General features: G+C 38.4%; 1 protein-coding gene across 6 annotated transcripts in view; it reads left to right on the top strand.

Moving 5' to 3' along the window:
• Positions 1-19,879, top strand: part of TNRC6B (trinucleotide repeat containing adaptor 6B) — a 261,599-nt gene that overhangs the window by 23,905 nt on the left and 217,815 nt on the right. The window contains exon 2 of one of the 6 annotated variants that reach the window (XM_032645300.1): positions 2,576-2,669. The exons of the other annotated variants lie outside the window; for them this stretch is intronic. The gene's annotated coding sequence lies outside the window, so the exon portion shown is untranslated. The remainder of the gene's footprint in view (positions 1-2,575; positions 2,670-19,879) is intronic. 6 annotated transcript variants of the gene reach the window in all.

Here is a 19,879-nt window from a genome sequence, read left to right as displayed (position 1 = left end):
ATCTTTGCTTTTTAATTGAAGTGTTTAGCTCGTTTACACTTATGTCATTTTCAAAATGGTTGGATTAAGTCTGTCATTTGCCTCTTTTCCTGGTTATTACTTTTTTACTATTTTATTTCTTCTGTTGGATTATTAGCTTTAAATCTTTATTTTTATTGTTGCTCTAGAGTTTAAAATATGTATCGTTAACTAATACTATCTGCCTTAAAATAACGTGGCACTTCATTGATTGTGTAAAAACTTTATAAAGTACACTTTTATTTTCCTCTTATATCTTTAAGCTATTGTTATCATACCTTTTACTCCTCCATATGTTATTAACCCCACAATTCATTGTTACCATTTTTGCTTTTAGTGAAATTTTAAAAATCTGAAAAAAGAAAAGTCTTTTACATTTACATTTATATTTATATTTGCCAATTCCAATGCCCTTCATTCTTTTGTTTAAATCTGAGGTCTCATTTGTATTAATTTTCTTTAGCCTGAAAGGCTTCAGCATTTCTTGAAGAAAGGATCTGATGACAATGAATTCTGTCCTCTTTTGTTTGTTGAAAAATCTCTATTTCTCCTTCATTTTTGAAGGCTATTTTTGCTGACTGTCTAATTTTAGATGGCCAGTTTCTATCTTTCTGTACTTGAAGATGCTGTTGTGTTGTCATCTTGTATTATTTCTCATAGGAAGTCAGATGTCATTCTTAGCTTTGTTCACCTGTGTGTAATTTGCCTTTTTTCTCTGACTGCTTTATAAGATTTTCTCTCACTGGTTTTCAGCAATTTGATTATGACACTGTGTCCTGGGATCCTTTTCTTGGGATTCTTAGATCTCTGGGCTTAGAAATTTCAACAAATTAGGGAAAGTTTTAGCCATTATTTCTTATTTTTTCTTCCTCGCCCCACATACTTTTTCGGTCTGAAATTGCACATAAGTTAGACTACATATTGTCCTACAGGTCACTGGGGCGTGTCTGTTGTGCTCTTCACCTTAGCCAATGAATTTTTCTTTTCGTCTCTAGAAGTTATGTTTGATTTTTTTCATCTTTTATTTCTTATTTTGTTGATGCTTTTCTTTAAGTTCTTGAACACATTTATAGTAACTGTTTTAAAATCCTTACCTGCTAGTTCTATCATTTTGGTCATTTCTGAGTCTGTTTCTGTTAACTGATACTTTTTCTCCTAGTTATGGGTCACATTTTCCTGCCTCTTTGCATGTATAGTAATTTTTTTTTTTTTGGATGCTGTATTTTGTGAATGTTACATCACTTGGTATCTTGATTTTGTTGTCTTTCTTAAAAGAGGGTTAAGTTTTATTTTGGCAAGCAGTTAAATCACTTGTGGGTCAGATGATTCTTTCTGGGTTAGTTTTTAATCTCTTAGGGTGGATCTCGCACAGCGGTCCCCAGCCTTTTTCGGCACCGGGGACTGGTTTCGTGGAAGACGATTTTTCCATGGATGGGGGTGGGGAGGAGGGATGGTTTAGGCGTGATGCAAGTGATGGGGAGCGATGGGGAGCAGCAGATGAAGCTTCCCTCGCTCTCTCACCCGCCGCTCACCTCCTGCTGTGTGGCCTGTTTACTAACATGCCATGGACCTGTACCGGTCTGTGGCCTGGGGGTTGGGGACCCCTGATCTAGAGTTGCCTTTATTCTAGGCTTCCGAGTTTAGCCCTCTACTAAGGGTCTCTGCTGCATGCTTGGAGTATTCATTGAAGTTTCTCCACTCTGGCTGATTGAAACCCATATGTCTCCCATCTGGGTATCAATTCTGGGTATTGTTCAGTTTTAAGCTCCCTAATTGTTGGGTTTTCTCTAATAGTTTGTCTTTGCCTGGCCTTATAGAATTTCACATTCAGCGGAAGACTCAAGGAGACCCAGTCATTTAGCCCACTGTGCTCTGCTTGCATTCTTTCTCCCATTGCCACAGTCTGGAGAGTGCCTCCAAGCAGAAAGCTAGAGCCTTCATAGGACTCACTTCTTTGGTTCCCTTCCATCAGATATCACAGTGCTAACTGTTGTTCAATGACAGAAACAATTGTTTCATATATTTTGCCCAATTTTCTAGTTGTTTTTAATAGGAGGGCAGGTATGGTACTAATTGCTTAATTATGGCCTGAAGCAGAAGTTGAGAGATACCGTTTTTTATCTTCAATTTATAGATAAGGAACTCAGGGCCCAGACATATTTAAGGAATTCTTCCTGCTGCGCTCCTTTAACCAGATGGACAGTCTTTATGTTTGCCTCTCTAAAGCCATATAACTCACCAGCAGCCACGTTGAGCCCTGTCTGCTCTAGACCTGGGGTTTGGCCAACTTTTTCTGTAAAGGTCAAATAGTCAATATTTTAGGCTTTCTGGGTCACATAAGATCTATGTCACATATTCTTCTTTGTTTTCTTTTACAACCTTTTAAAAATGTAGAAGGTTAAAAAAAGAGCTAATGGGTCATGCAAAACCAGGCCATGACAGGATTTGACCCGTGGTTCAGTTTACTGTCCCCACTCTAGACAGTCCCTTAATACCTTGGACTTTCCTAGTTCCCCTTACCTATGAAATCTCATATATTCTCTATCCCATTCCCTAGGGAATAACAACAAGATTTATTCAGCTTTTGGTTTGGGGCAAGCATATTCATCATTATTTCAATTTTCAAATGAAGAAACTATGGCATAGAGAGGGTAAGTTCTGGGCACACAGATAAGTAGCAGAATAGAGACTTACTTAGACTTAAATCTGTCTGATTTTAAACACTTCCCTCCCAACTCCCATCTATAACATTTGAAGCTATGTGCTGTACTGCCTCTAGGACTGACAAAATAGCTAATTTAGCTTTGAAAAAATGTATGCTATTAGTCGTTAATAATGGCATAAGGTTTTTCTCATTTATGAGAATTACAGAATCATGGCCCTTCATGGTTGGAAGAAACATTAACGATATCAAGACCAGACTCTTGCCGAACTTAGAATCCCTTCAACAGCATCCTTGTCAGTCATGCTACTTTCATTTAAATGCCTTATTGCCTCTGTGAGCAGCCATGAGTTTTTGTCTTACCGTCTGGAATAACCCAGAACAAGCCTGTTCTCCACATGAAAGTTTCTTCATATGCCCTTCCTTTCAGTATTAACCAGATTTTTTTCAGTCTATCCATGGTCTTACAAATACGATGTTCACACAATAGAAAGGAATGGGCTACTGATATGCACAGCAACATGGCAGAATCTCAAAAACATGCAGAGATGAGAGAAGCAAATAAGGTCCATACAATATGATTCCATTTATATGAAGCTCTAAAAAAGACAAATCTTTAGTGACAGAAGGGAAATCATTGGCTCCTTTGGGCTAGATGTGGGGTGAGGGGGATTGACTGGGATGAAGCACAAGGAAATTTGGGGGATGATGGAAGAGTTCTGTATCTGTATCTTGATGGTGGTGGTGGCACATGGGTGTATAAACTCGTCAGATTTCATCAAAATGTATACTTAAGAGGGTACATTTCAGTGTGGACATATCTCAATAAAGTTGATTAAAAAAAACAGAGTTCTCAGAAGTGAGCATGGTGCTCTAGCTGTTGTTTCACCAGTACCGAATGTGATAGAACTATTACTTCTCTCCATCTGGATACTTTGCATCCTGTTAATAATTTACCCATTCTAAGGAACTCCTTCATATTGTTGGCGTACATTAAGATCATACTTCACTAAAACCTTTCATATGTGTTATTATCAACTCAGATATAACTCTTCGTGCCTACTTTTATAATTGATTCTTAAAATGCTTTCTCTGTACACTCTCAGAGCACTCTGTTCATAAACAGCACTGTGATCATAGCATTTACCTCATTCTGTTGTGCTTTTTCTATTTCAGTGTCTGCCTCTCTGACTAGACAGTGAGCTCCCCCTGCAGAGCCATAGTCCCTTTTGTATCTCTGGGTCCTAGTATAATAACTGGGTGTAACAGGCACTCAGTAAATGTTGTTTGTTTGAATACTAATGAATGAAGGAAAACACTCACTCTTCAGAACCCATCTCTCAGATATATCTCCTCCAACAAGTATTTTCTGATTTTCTACTCCTCAAAGCTAGGTTAGATGTTTCTCCTGGCTGCATCACTAACCCTGTGCTTATCCATCACAATATATATTATTGTGTTTTTCATATTTCAAGGATATTCGCTGTACTATTATTTATAGTAGTAGAAAATGGGAAATAACTTACCTGTCCAACAACAGGGAAATGGTTAATTATGATTCATTATCAGTGGAATCTATACTGTCATTAAAATAATATTTTTAAAGACTTCTTAAAAACAAGGGAAAATGTTTCTGATCAAATGGTAAGAGAAGAGAAGATGCAAAAGGCTATATAGATTTTTAGGTTTAAGAAATGTAAAATTATGTGTGTACACACATGGAAAAAAAGACTAGTAGGTTATAGGTGGTAGGAGTGTTTATCATTTCATAAGGGAATTATCAGATATTTTATTTTTTCTTCATCTTTTTTTTTTAACTTTTCAGAAAATATGTTACTATAACCAGGATAAAAAGCTATTAAGAATATAATTTAGAGGAGAGGGAGACATGACAGCTAAGTGTAATGAGGGACAGAAAAAGGACATTAGTGCAGAAACTGGGGAAATCAGATTAAAGTCTGTAGTTACTGTATTGTAGCAGTGTGAATTTCCTAGTTGTGTATCATGGTTATATAAAGTGTTAACATTAGGGAAAGCTGTGTGAAAGTGATATGAGAACTCTACACTATCTTTGCAACTCTTCTGCAAGTCTAAAATTATATCAAAAAGTAAAAAAATACAATCGCGTGTTAATAGGATTATAAACTCCTTGAGGACAGAGAATGGGTCTTGTTCACCATGCCATACCTTGGGCTGTATCAGGCATAAGTAGAAGCTTATTAAATATTGGGTTGGCCAAGAAGTTTGTTCAGTTTTTTCCATAAGATGGCTCTAGTAGTGCTTAGTTGTCTTTTAACTTCATTCAAAACATTTTGTTAGATTGTATTGTGACAGCTGTCATATCAGGGTACATTAAAAAAAATCAAAATTGGTGAATTTTTGTGGAGCCATTTTAATATTGACGATGGAAGAAAAAAGCAACATTTTCGGCATATTATGTTTTATTATTTCAAGAAAGGTAAAAATGTGACTGAAACACAAAAAAAGGATTTGTGCAGTGTATGGAGAAGGTGCTGTGACTGATCGAATGTGTCAAACGTGGTTTGCGAAGTTTCTTGCTGGAGGTTTCTCACTGGACGATGCTCCACGGTCGGGTAGACCAGTTGAAGTTGATAGCAATCAGATTGAGACATTAATTGAGGATAGTCAACATTATACCATGGGGGGAGATAGCTGACATACTCAAAATATCCAAATCAAGCGTTAAAAATCATTTTGCACCAGCTTGGTTATGTTAATCGCTTGGATGTTTGGGTTCCACATAAGTTGAGCGAAAAAAACCTTGACCGTATTTCCACATGCAATTCTCTACTTAAACGTAACAGAAACGTTCTGTTTTTGAAGCAAACTGTGATGGGCGATGAAAAGTGGATACTGTACAATAATGTGGAACGGAAGAGATCGTGGGGCAAGCAAAATGAACCACCACCAAGCACACCAAAGGCCGGTCTTCATCCAAAGAAGGTGATGATGTGTATGTGGTGGGACTGGAAGGAAGTCCTCTATAATGAGCTCCTTCTGGAAAGCTAAACGATTAATTCCAACAAGTATTGCTCCCAATTAGACCAACTGAAAGCAGCACTCGATGAAAAGCGTCCGGAATTAGTCAACAGAAAACGCGTAATCTTCCATCAGGATAACACAAATCTCATATTTCTTTGATGACCAGGCAAAAACTGTTACAGCTTGGCTGGGAAGTTCTGATTCATCCACTGTATTCACCAGACTTTGTGCCTTCAGATTTCCATTTATTTCAGTCTTTACAAAATTCTCTTAATGGAAAAAATTTCAATTCCCTGGAAGACTGTAAAAGGCACCTGGAACAGTTCTTTGCTCAAAAAGATAAAAAGTTTTGGGAAGATGGAATTAATGTAGTTTCTTGAAAAATGGCAGAAGGTAGTGGAACAAAACGGTGAATATGTTGTTCAGTAAAGTTCTTGGGAAAATGAAAAATGTGTCTTTTATTTTTACTTAAAAACTGAAGGAACTTTTTGGCCAACCCACTATTTACTAAATGAACGGATTGAGGTGACATTGTATATTTTATCAGTTTCTGCTGCTCCGGTTATTTTGACTCAAGTTTCAACCTCTTACGGTGACATTGCATTTCTAAGTTGTCATCACCCATTCATGCAATAAATTTTTCTTGAGTATTTATGACGGATAGTATTATATATAATATACTAAGCCACACAAGCACTCCGAGATAGTCCCCTGGCACTTGTGAGGTAATGAGGAGGTCAGATCTATACAGATATTTATAACAAAGGGTGGCTGTGATAAGCACTATGTGAGGAGTGCCAAACAAAATATCACGAAGGTGGAGAGAGCCTAGGGAGCCTATCCATTTGGGAGATTACTTACTGAAGAAATGCGTATTCGAGGAAGTGAAATTTTGAGTTTGCGGTGGTGACGTTCTACCACCACATATCAAGAAGAGAGGTGATATATACAATGGAATATTACTCAGCCATAAAAAGAAACGAAATTGAGCTATCTGTAATGAGGTGGTTAGACCTAGAGTCTGTCATACAGAGTGAAGTAAGTCAGAAAGAGAAAGACAAATACCGTATGCTAACACATATATATGGAATTTAAGAAAAAAAAATGTCATGAAGAACCTAGGGGTAAGACAGGAATAAAGACACAGACCTACTGGAGAACGGACTTGAGGATATGGGGAGGGGGAAGGGTGAGCTGTGACAGGGCGAGAGAGAGGCATGGACATATATACACTAACAAACATAAGGTAGATAGCTAGTGGGAAGCAGCTGCATGGCACAGGGATATCGGCTGGTGCTTTGTGACCGCCTGGAGGGGTGGGATAGGGAGGGTGGGAGGGACGGAGACGCAAGAGGGAAGAGATATGGGAACATATGTATATGTATAACTGATTCACTTTGTTATAAAGCAGAAACTAACACACCATTGTAAAGCAATTATACCCCAATAAAGATGTTAAAAAAAAAAAAAAAAGAGAGGTGAATACCTTTATCTTCAGAATGTGGTCTTTGATTGAGATATTTGGGAAGAGGAAGGAAGCTCTTTCCTTGACTTGAGTCATACTGGGAGAACCAGCCCTTCCCTTTCTACTTGTTCCTGAAGGCCAAGGGTCAGGAGAGGAAAGGAGTGGAAAGGAGAGGTGGAAGAAACCAAGAGGAGTGGAGTAGCTTTCTCCCCAGGACTCCCATTACATCCTTGATGTATATTTAGAAGCATGAAGAGTTGTGGACTCCTGGTTTTTATATATGAATCTATATTGTGTAGTTCTAGTGGTTATTATAACAAAGATTGGTGGGATATTTTGTAGCATTCCTATAGATTTATATGTGTGAAACACCATATATGGTGTACTCATTCACCATTCCCCAAGTATTCACTGGGTGGTTTACACAGGAAGGTGATCCCATTCAGTTCCCACTGCAGGCTCCCTGTGGGAGAGGAGTCTAGGATTATCATCATTGTCAGTCTCCAGGTGATTGGATTGCATTTCAGAGAAGTTAAATAACTAAGTGAATAGTTCGGTACCACACAGCTACTGTGTGGCAATTTCTAGAACCCATGTCTTCCTCCTCCAAATTAAATGCTCTTCCCAGTCTACCTACTAGTTACTCAGACATTTTGCTGAACATACATAGTTTTTGAGAGTTAAGTGAAATACTAAACAGTTTCAGTTGCTGATCTTATTGAACCCAGTCAAGAGGTTAGGTCAAGGAAATAAATTCCTTTCCAACAGGAGGCTAAGCCACTCCTTTTATACCACTTATATGCTAGAGACTTTCTATTCCAGTCTGTTAAGAAAGTAAGTCTCCTAACCTTTATCCTGCATACCTTTTTTTAGAATAACCATTAGATATTTTCAGTTTTGAAAATACTGTGATTCAGTATCTGGCATTTGCCGGGCTGCAAGAGGTCTTCATTGCTTTTACTTTGTATGATGGGAATTGAACATAAATAGCTAAAAAAAAGGAATATTTTTATTACACAAATAATAAATATTTATTGTAGACAAATTCAGAAAATACACATTGCCTGTTATCACTGTAATCCCACTACCCTGAGATAACCACTGTTTACATTTTGGTGATGAGTTTCATATATACTTTTTTCACAAAGTGAGTAATACAATATGTGTTGCATTGGGATCTGCTCTGTCCATTCAATATGTATTGTGAACATCTTTCCATGTCAATAAATAGACTTCATTTTTAATGGCTATATTCTATTATATGGATATGTAATAATTTCCCATACTGATTCTAGCTTATTCCCAATTTATAATTATTATCGACACCATTGTAATGTGTTTGTACATCTGGCTTTGCATAGTTAATTAGCTACATTTCTGTAAGGAGAATTGCTGGGTCACAAGGTATATGTGGCTTTTTTTAATGCTTTAAAAAGACACTTTGTCAGGCTAAAGGTAAAGTTTAGATATACAGTCGACCTTTGAATGGCATGGTCCACTTATACATGGATATTTTTCAGTAGTAAATACTGCAGTACTACCTGATCTGCAGGTGGATGAATCCGTGGACATGGAGGGTCCACTATAAATTATTTGCAGATTAACCCCCTGCATTGTTCAAGGGTCAGGTGTAGTAAGTGGAAACTTCTCTCATGAAGTGTCCATACTACTTTACTACTTGAAGACTTTTCATTAAAGGACTTTTCCAGTCTCTTAATGAAGTTATTTATGATTAATCACTGATTAACTGCTATTGGAAATCAGTGTGTTCCTTTTAAATGAAAACTTTTATCAAAGGAAGATCTCTCTTTTAAGCCTCTCCCTCAGCCTAGAAGCTCTGGTATGTTTCTAGGGAGTTTTTGCAAAGCTCCCCAGGTGGTTCTGACTGCTTTGGACCAGTGCTTTGGGTCTTTTGCAACAGAGTGAACTTGATAACCTTCATTGGGGTAAGCAAGCCACATTAGTCTGCCACCAGAACAAAGTTCCTTTGAAGTTTCCTGTTTTAATTGAGAAATGTGTATAGAATTTATATTCTATTCCATAAAATATTATTTTGTTTTAAAAAGAATTTTATGGTTTTATTATTTATATTTAATCCCAAATCTAAATGAATTTTATTTTCTTATATATGAAGGAAGGGGTTTACATGATTTTTTTTCCCAAATGGATAACCAGTTGTCTCCATGGCATTTATTAAATGATTTATCCTTTCTCCACTGATCTGGAATGCCATCTTTATCATACACCACATTCCAATATACATGTACATAGGTCTGTTTCTTTGTTCTATTTGGGAATATATTCCTCTGTGAGGACCATGCTGTTTTAGTAACTATGGCTTCGAAGCATTTTTGTTAGCCAGTTATTTAATCCTGTAATAATAAACAATGACATTGAAGATCACATCTGTACCCCAGCTACCAGCCTCATCTCTTGCCACTTACCTGTAATATACTCCTTCCATCTCTGGCTGTATACTTCCCCAAGTGTTCCTTACTTTATCAGATGGCCATGCCTTTGTGCAAGTCATTCCCTTTGCCTGCCCTCTTCTCCTAACGTGGTTAATTTGTCCTTCAAGATCCATCGTAGGTTCATCTCCTGTAATTCATTGCACTCAGTTTAAAATAATAAAACAGAAGAATCCTTCAAAGTGTCCTGGCTATTCAGTGCTCCTTTAAGTGCCTGCATGCTTTTTCTTACATACTGCTTCCTCACACTGCATTACCTGGCAATTTCCTGCTTAAACTTTCAGGCTCTGCTCAGGTGTCACCTCTGGAGGAGCCTTTTTGCTCTATCATCAGAGTTCCCTGCTTTCTTCCATCTTGCCTTGTGCATGCCTCTATTTTAAGATTTTTCATAGTGCTCTGTACGATAGTATATATCTGGAAGTAGTGCTGTTTAGTAGCTTGGTTTTATTTTTTTATTTATTTTTAAAATTTATTTGTTCATTTATTGGCTACATTGGGTCTTCATTGCTGCACGTGGGCTTTCTCTAGTTGTGGCAAGCAGGGGCTACTCTTGGTTGCGGTGCCGGGGCTTCTCTTTGCAGTGGCTTCTCGCGGAGCACAGGCTCTAGGCACGCAGGCATCTGTAGTTGTGGCATGCGGGATTAGTAGTTGTGGTTCACAGGCTCTAGAGCGCAGGCTCAGTAGTTGTGGTGCATGGGCTTAGTTGCTCCGCGGCATGTGAGATCTTCCCGGACCAGGGCGCAAACCCGTGTCCCCAGCATTGGCAGGCGGATTCTTAACTACTGTGCCACCAGGGAAGTCCCAGTAGCTTGGTTTTAGAATTAAATAGCCTAAGTTCTAAACCTTACTTTACCACTTTCCAGTTTTGAAACCTGCTATCAGTTATTTAACCTTCATAAGCCTCGGTTTCCTTAGGTGTAATTTGGGGATAATAATAGTCCCTTCCTTATAGGGTTGTTTTAGGACTAGATGAGAGAATACTTCTGAAATGCTTACCCAGTATTCAGAACATAGGTGGCCCTGAATAAATACTACTTATTATTATATCTGTCTCCACTACACTTTGTTTAAGACTGTCTCTTATTTACCTCTGAAACCCAATATTTAGCCCAGAACCTGGCAGGGAGTAGACTGATGAATAAATTACCAGCTCAAAACTCTCCCCTCCTGTTTCACTCTTCTCAGTGGCACTGTCGTTGCCTTTAGAGTCATCTTTAACTTTCGTTCTCATTTAAAACAAGAAATTCGTTGTGTATTTATCATGATCCAGGCACTGTGTAAGGCCCTGGGTGAAAAAGAGAAAAAGATACCGTCTCTATCCATCGGAGCTTACAGTATAATAGGGGAAGTAGTTTAAAAATAAAACAGAAATACTAGAGTCTGTAGGCTCATTTTACCATTTGCTCTACCTTTGTTTATGGTTGTAAATTTTCAAAATAAGTTTTAAAGTAAATACATGAATATGTGTAATTATTAAATGTTATGTGCTATGAAGAATAAAGTGGTCTGGGGAGTTTATATTTAAGCTGAGACTGGAGATTGAGAAGGAGCCAGCTAGAGGAGAGGGTGTTTGACCAGGGAGTAGCATGTACCGTGTTATAGGAGAGCAAGTCTTAGCATAGTCAAGAAATTGAAAGGTCAGTGCGTATTAGAGCAGGGACGAATGGAGAGAGCTGATGATAGTGAGCAGATAAGCAGAGTCCATATCACTTGGGATTTTGAAGACCAAGAGGAGGAGTTCAGATTTTATTCCTGTTACAGTGTGATGCTGTTGAAGACTTGTAAGTATGGAATAAGCTGACCTAATTTACTGTTTTTTTAAATGTGTCTGTCAAAAAGATTGGAGGAAAACATAACCATACAAAATCTATGGGATGCAGCAAAAGCAGTTCTTAGAGGGAAGTTCATAGCGATACAGGCCTTTTTCAAAAATAAGAAAAATCTCAAATAAACAACCTAACCTACCACCTAAAAGAACTGGAAAAAGAAAAACAAAAAGATTGGAAGGAGACAAGGATGGGAGCAGAGATGCCAGTTGAAGCTATTGCAGTAGGCAAGAGATGATAATAGCAAGAGAGAAGGAGAAAAAGGAACATATTTGAGAAATAGTTTGGAATAGACTCAGTGGGACTTGTTGGTGGATTAGAAGTGGGAGAGGAGGGAGAGATAGGAATAAAGATTTATGGCTTGAGAGCTGTATATTGTGTTATTTATTGAAATTTAATAAAACAAATGTTTTAGGAGGAAAGTAAACAGTCAAAATTGATTATATTAAGTTTGAGATGCTTTAAGGAGTCCAAGTGGAAGTGTCAAGTAAGTAATTGAATATGGGAGAACTAAAGTTCCAAAGGAAGTTCCATGCTGCAGATATAAATTTGAAAGGTTTTACTTTAAGGATAATAATTAAAGCCGTGGGAATGGATGCTGCCATTTAAGGAGAGAATAAAGGAAAGGGGGCTTGGTATTAAATTCTGAATTACTTAACATTTAGAGAATAGGTCAGAGAAGGATGAAGATGAGAAGTAAGAGTCGTAAAATACAAAGAAGGAAAACCAGGGACGTGAGATGCCACAGAAGCCCTGTATCCCTAGCCAATGCCTAGAACAGTGCCTGACCAGGGCTAGTGTTCGGTAATCATTGGTTGAATGAAATCAAGAGATTATTTCGAGAAGGAGGGAAAGATTAACAGAATTTAGTGCTGCTGAGAGACCTAGTAGGATGAGGGCATAAACTATTCGTTGGATTGGTGGGATTGATATTGCTTGTGTTGGAGGCAGAAGTCATATTGGAATGGATTGAACAGAACATGAATTGGAGGTGAGAAAGTGCAGATAGTATTTATTTACTTAACCACTTTAACAAAATTTGGCTGTGAAAAGAGTAGAGAAATGGAGTTGTACCTGAAGGGGAGTATGGGATCAAAGAAGAATTTTTGTTTGTTTCTTAAGAGGGGACATACTAGAGCTTAAATCTATTATATAGATGGGAATGATCCAGGAAAGAGTGAGTGACAGTTGGAGGGAAAAGAGGAGATAATTATGAGATTGGAGTTTATGAGTAGGGAAGAAGGGAGGTGATCAGGAGTGTAAGCAGAGGGATTGTTCTTCAATAGGAGGAGGAGGGTCATGTCTGTTGAAACGGAGGAAAGAAGGGAAAACGCACACAGATTCACATAGGTTTATACAAGTGGTCATGAGAAGATGACAAATTTCTAGTTTTAGGCTTGTTTAGGTTCTCAATGGAGAATCAAGGACATTAGCTGAAAGAGATGGGAAGGCTGTAAAGGAGGGAAAAATGGGTAAGAAAGAGCTATGTTGGAGAGGGGAGGAATTAGAAATCGAGTTTACTAGTGAAATCTAGTAGGATTGCCAGCTAAGATTGAGTGCCCATTTAGTGACTTTGAATTTATAGTGAAAGTAGTCTTCCTAGTTAAATGTTTTTTCATCAATATTCTTGGTATGGAGAAGGCAGTTTCTTGAGTTCTGGAATTATGGAGTTTGAAAAAAAGAGACCTTGGAAGAGGATTGAGGGTTCTTGCAAGGGAGTGATTATAATTTTTAACTATGAAATCTAAGCTAGATAAAGAGAAAAAGTTGGGAGAGGGAAGATGGGGTCAAAGGAATTGAAGGTCTTATGGCAATTGAAGAGTCATTTTCATGGGGCACTTGAGCAAGTGAACTAGAAGGATCAAATAGTGGATTGAGTTTGGTGTGACAGTGGGAGGATGTGGCTGAGGCAGAGGGAGGGAGAAGGTCCTTGGAGCTGAGCAGTTTACAGAACTGGGAGGCAAGGTGTTTGCCTGAGTTACCCATTTGGATGCTGAGGTTATGTTGAATGTGATGACTAAGTGTGCTGGAGAGTTTAACACTGAGACAGATGTGCTAAAATATCAGAGAGTGATAAGTGTTCTGCAAATAATTAAAATTGGACTCTGGGATAGACAGCTTCTTCAGACTGGGTGGCCAGGGAAGGCCTCTCTGAGCAGGTGACATCTATGGTCAAATCTGACTGATCGGCTGATGAGTGGAGAGAATACTTCTGGCAGAGGAGGGAACAACTAGTACAAAGGCTCTCTAAACTGGATACAGACCCCTCACTTCTGAGGAACAGAAGGGAAGCCAGTAAAGCTGGAGCTTATTCCACCAAAAAAGGGTGAAATGAGATGAAATGAGGTTGGAATGTGGTAGGAGGGTGAAGGGTTTTGAAACTCAAACAGCCTGGAGCTTATGTGTGGTAATGTGGTAGCCAGCCTCCAAGATGGCCCTGAGGATCCTCTTGAGTTCATGCTTTTGTGTAACCCTCTCTCACACTGAATAGGGCTAGCCTGTGTAACCAATGAGATATTGAAGCAGTGATGGTATGTGATTTCCAGTGCTAGGTTGTAAGAGACATTGCAGTTTCTGCTTTGCTCTCTTAGACCACTCATCTGAGGGAAGGCAGCCTGCCATATTGGAAGGACATGTAAATAGCCTGTAGGAAGGTTCACATGGAGAGGAACTGAGGCCTCAAGCTAACAGACACCATGTGAGGGAGCCATTGTGTAAGGGGCTCCTCCAGCCCCAGATAGACCTTCAGGTGACTGCAGCCTCTCATGTGTATTTCATTTGTGAATATTCTGGTGTATATGTCTAAAAGCTAAGGACTCATTAAAAAAAAAAAAACCAAGCATAAGCATAATGCAGTTATCACATCTAAAAAATTAATAATTCCTTAATATCACATCAAAAAATCAGTATTCAGTTTTCCCCTGATTTTGTAAATTTGATTTGTTTGCATCAGGATCCAAACAAGGACCAAAGTACCAAAGTACCATTTGGTTAATGTTTCCTAAGTCTTTTCTTATCTGTAGGGTTCCCTCTCTTCTTCCCCACAATTTTTCTAAAAATTAACTCAATCATGTGTCCAGTAGTTTCTCACCTTCTGGATTTTGCTAATTGCATCCCCATGGTGTGTTTAACATGTTCCTCTAGTATTTCATGTAAACTGGTAGTTATATCTAGAGGCTTGTTCTAGTTCAGGTTCTTTTTGTTTGGCAAGAATACTTTATAGGAGGTGGTGTTTACTTCCATTAGGAGGCATAATAAGCAGTTGTTGTCTCATCTTACTGTGATGTTAACAGGTATTAAAGATCGGTGCCTTGCTATGTTATTCTGTGTTGCAAAATGGTGATATTCTAACTCTGTCATTTATCTTCATTAATTAGCTGGAGGAACTTTCCCATACCACCTCTGTGGTTAATCTGAGGTACACTTCATTCAGGAAAGGCAGGAAAAATGCTTGATTTCTTTCCCTTTACTTACCAGTTTTCAGAATAACAAGTTGGTTCCCTAGCATCATCCAAAGGAGACCAATGAGTTTGTTTAAAAATAGTATCATGAACTCATGGATTTTTAACATATTTGATATATGTGAAACCATTGCAGTGATTATTTTTATTGATGCTTCAGGTTGTCCCATTTTTAACTGGTGGGAGGAGGCTCTTCAAGTTGACTTCTGGAGGCTTTTTATAGATAACATCCTTGCTTTTTGATATGTAAGATGTCTGGGGCTTATCTTGTACGTTTTCTGTCCCAGTTCTGAATCAGATGTTTCTTTGAGGAGCTCTGGTTCCTTTCAGTGGTAAAGGCTGTATGTGAATTTTGGGTGCTTGATCATGTATATCACACTTTTTAATAGATGCTAATCAGAATGTATAAGGAGTTCAAAAAAGGTCTTCTTTCACTTTGAGTTCAAATGGATAGAAATGCTATTTTTCTTAATCTAAGAAATATGGAATGTTTTTGTTTGTTTGCAGGAAAATAGGAAAATGAAGGCTTTAGATAGAAAAAAATAAAGTTTTAACTTCTCTTTTAAATTGTGTGTCCTTCTTCTGCCATACTTTATTCATTATGTCCAGTGAAGAGAAATGCTAACAAGCTTTTCATATTTCTGGCTACATAAAATGAGGTAGTGTTTAAAGATTATCATTATAGCTTTTGGTTTATGTATTTCTTAAGTCTCTTTTTATCTCTAGATTCCCCCTTCCACAGACACATTTCTCCCACAGACACATGTCTTCTTGGCATTTTTAGGAGGGTATAGTATTTTATTTTGAAATTTTTTGCTTTATCATAATACTCTTGGCTTATGCTACACCACTAGTGAAAAAAGCAGTTTTTGTGACAGGCATAAGGAAGCCTTGTTTCTGGATATTTTGATCATTAAAACTCATTATATATAGAGAGGGAAATGAATTTTACAATTTGAATGATTATATATTTAAATTATAAATCAAGTTAGAGGAGAATGAAATACTGCCCGCCTTATGAGAAGACTCTGGAATACAGATTTTTTCCCCATATTTAACAATTTGATCCTTCCCTTTTCCCCAGTATTCAGGATCTAGTTCATCAGTTTTATATATGATGCATTAAACTTTGCATTCACTCATTCAACAAATACTCATTGAGTACCTACTCTACACCAGACATGGTACTAGGAACTGGGAATGAAGAAATAAGCAAAGCAGGGAATTCCCTGGCAGTCCAGTGGTTAGGACTTGGTGCTTTCACTGCGGTGGCCTGAGTTCAGTCCCTGGTTGGGGAACTAAGATCCCACAAGCTCCGTGGCACAGCCAAAAATAAAGAAGAAAGAAGTAAGCATAGCATTTGCTGACCATCACAGAACTTTTTATCTTGTGGGAGAAAGACGGTCAAGCAGTCACATTACTACATATGTAGTAGTATGTAGTAATACCAAACCCTGATAATTGCCTTTTAGGAAAATATAGGGAGCTGTAAGAGTGATACACAGGGGGCTGGCTCTGTCTCGGTCTGGGAGGTTAGGGAAGGCCTCTCTGAGAAAGTAACATTTAAGCAAAGACTGGCTGGAAAAGTAGGAGTTGGCCAGATGGTCATTTGGAGCAAGAGCCTTCATGTAAAGGGATGCACATGTGGAGGTACTAAGGGAAGAAGGAGCTTGAACCCTTGGAGGAACTGAGGAAGGCTTGTTTGCTGGAGACAGAGAGGAAGGCAGGGTGGTAGGAGAGAAGCTGGAGATGTAGGCAGGCCTGGGTCTTGCAGGGTATTGTCGGCCTCATTCTCCCCTAGAGATCCAGAAGTCCAGCCACTTAACCATCGGTGACCCAGACTCTAAGGCCCAGGCAGGCCTCCACATAACACTTCCTGGGACCCATTGGTCCTTCTCCTGGGAGAGTATGGGGAACCTCTGAGTTCAGCTTCTCTCCCCCTACTTCTTGAGGGTCCTTTCTTTTTTCTTTCTTTTATTTTAATTGAAGTATAGTTGATTTACAATGTGTGCTAGTTTCTGGTGTACGGCAAAGTGATTCAGTTATATATATATATATATATATATATATATATATATATATATATAATATCTATCTATCTATATTGTCTTTCAGATTCTTTTCCATTATGGTTTATTACAAGAGACTAAGATATTGAATATAGTCCCTGTGCAATACAGTAGGACCTCATTGTTTATTTTATATATAGTAGTTTGTATCTGCTAATCCCAAACTCCTAATTTATCCCTCCCTCCTCCGTTTCCCCTTTAATAACCACAAGTTTGTTTTCTATGTCTGTGAGTCTATTTCTGTTTTGTAAATAAGTTTATTTGTATAATTTTTTAGATTCCACATGTGATATATGATATTTGTCTTTCTCTGACTTACTTCACGACGTATGACAATCTCTAGGTCCATCCATGCTGCTGCAAATGACATTATTTCATTCTTTCTTATGGCTGAGTAATATTCCAGTGTATATGCGTACCACATCTTCTTTATCCATTCATCTGTTGATGGACACTTAGGTTGCTTCCATGTCTTGGGTTTTGTAAATAACGCTGCTATGAACATTGGAATGCATGTATCTTTTCGAGGGTCCTTTCTTAATAAGGGAATAGTTTAAAAATTATTCCTGCCTACTTTGTACCTAAGAGTGAAAGAGATTTTATTATAAACAGAATTATTTTGGACTGATCTTCAGAAACCTTTCCTCCAACAATTGTACCTTTAAAATTTTTTCATGTCTCATCTGATCCTCACAGGAAGTGTATAAGGTAGATATTTATTATTTTCCTCATAATATATAAAAGGTACTGAAGCTCTGAAAAATTAGACAGTGCCCAAGGTCAACTTAACAAGTAGTACAAGGACTTCCCTGGTGGTCCAGTGGCTAAGACTCTGCACTTCCAGTGCAGGGGGCCTGGGTTCGATCCCTGGTCAGGGAACTAGATCCCACATGTTGTAACTAAGAGTTCACAAGCTGCAACTAAAAGATCTCACATGCCACGGCTAAAGATCCCACATGCCACAATGAAGATCCCGCATGTGGCAACGAAGATCCCGTGTGCCGCAACTAAGACCCGGGGCAGCCAAATAAATAAATAAATATTTTTTAAAAAAACAAGTAGTAGTATAACAAACAGTAACTGGATACTATGTCTTCTAACTACAAAACAAGTGGTCTTTGTGCTCTGTTCCTCCATTCGCTTTGAATGTGAGGGCTTCTAGCATATTTTGATGTTAATATTTGCATTTTATGTTTTTTGAAATTGAAGAATAAATCATAAAACCTTAGAGAGGAAGGAAGGGAAATAAGGTAGAGGGGACGGGGATAGGAGCAAGACTGCTTTGAGTATAGTGTATTTGTAGATTTGACTCCGTGCAATTACTTAAATATTATAAGGCAAAGTTAATTTTCTTTAAAAAAGCAATCCTTGAAAATTGAAAATAACAAGAAACAAAGGACCTAAAATTTAAAACTCAGTAATTTGAACATTATATCCTTAATGGTATATACCCTAAGGACAAAAAAAGAACTGCAAAAAACAACAGCAAAACAACAAAACCCTTCAAGTGTACCCATATATAATTGGCGATGGTATCAGTATTGTCATTCAGAGATTGTTGTGTGTGTATTGTCAGATAAAGTAAATGAGTACTTATGTGATATTTTATCATTTCCAGTGTTGTTGAGACTCCGATTCTCAACATAGGTGAAAGGAGATGCAGATATAAAATAAAAGAAGTTAATTAAAGCCATGTTAGGGCTTCCCTGGTGGCGCAGTGGTCGAGAGTCCGCCTGCCGATGCAGGGGACACGGGTTCGTGCCCTGGTCCGGGAAGATCCCACATGCCGCCGAGCTGCTGGGCCCGTGAGCCATGGCCGCTGAGCCTGCGCGTCCGGAGCCTGTTGCTCCACAACGGGAGAGGCCACAACAATGAGAGGCCCGCGTACCGCAAAAACAAAAACAAACAAACAAAAAACCATGTTAACTTGGTTTTTTAAAAAATAGACTTATTTTTCTAGAGCAGTTTTAGGTTCACAGTAAAATCGAGCACAAAGTACAGAGTTTCCATATACCTCCTTCCCCACACCCAACCCCTAGTTTCCCCTGCTATCAACATCCTGCACCAGAGTGGTACACTTGTTACCTTTGAAGAACCTGCAATGACACATCATTGTCACCCAAAATCTACAGTTTACATTAGGGTTCATTCTTGGTGCTGTATATTCTTTGGGTTTTAACAAATGCTTAATGACATGTGTCCACTATTACAGTATCATACAGAGTAGTTATCACTGCTCTAAAAATCCTCTGTGCTCCCCCTATTCATCCCTCCCTCCAACCAAGGACCCCTGGCAACCTCTGATCTTATTTCTACCTCCATAGTTTTCCTTTTCCAGAATGTCATGTAGTTGGAATCATACGGTATATAGCCTGTTCAGATTGGCTTCTTTCACTTAGTAATATGTATTTAAGTTTCCTCCATGTCTTTTCATGGCTTGATAGCTCATCTCTTTTTAGTGCTGAATAATCCATTTTCAGTTTATTTATCAATTCACTTACTGAGGCACATCTTGCTTGCTTCCAAGTGTTGGCAATTATGAATAAAGCTGCTGTAAACGTCAGTGTGCAGGTGTTTGTGTGGAAATAAGTTTTCAGTTCCTTTGGGTAAATGTCAAGGAGTGTGATTGCTGGATCATAAGACTGTAGTTTTGTAAGAAACCGCCAAGCCATCTTCCAGAGTGGCTGTACTATGTACTGCATTCCCACCAGCCATGGTGAGCATTCCTGTTGCTCCATATCCTTGTCAGCATTTGGTGTTGTCACTGTTTTAATTTTTGGCCATTCTAATCAATGTGCAGTGGTATCTCGTTGTTTAATTCATGATTCCCTAATGACATATAATGTTGAGCATCTTTTCATATGCTTATTTGCCATCTGTGGGTCTTCTTTGGTGATGTGTCTTGTT

This window comes from Phocoena sinus, chromosome 10 (assembly GCF_008692025.1).
Source record: "Phocoena sinus isolate mPhoSin1 chromosome 10, mPhoSin1.pri, whole genome shotgun sequence".
Classification (NCBI taxonomy): Eukaryota; Metazoa; Chordata; class Mammalia; order Artiodactyla; family Phocoenidae; genus Phocoena; species Phocoena sinus.
This window is presented reverse-complemented; position numbering and strand designations above follow the sequence as displayed.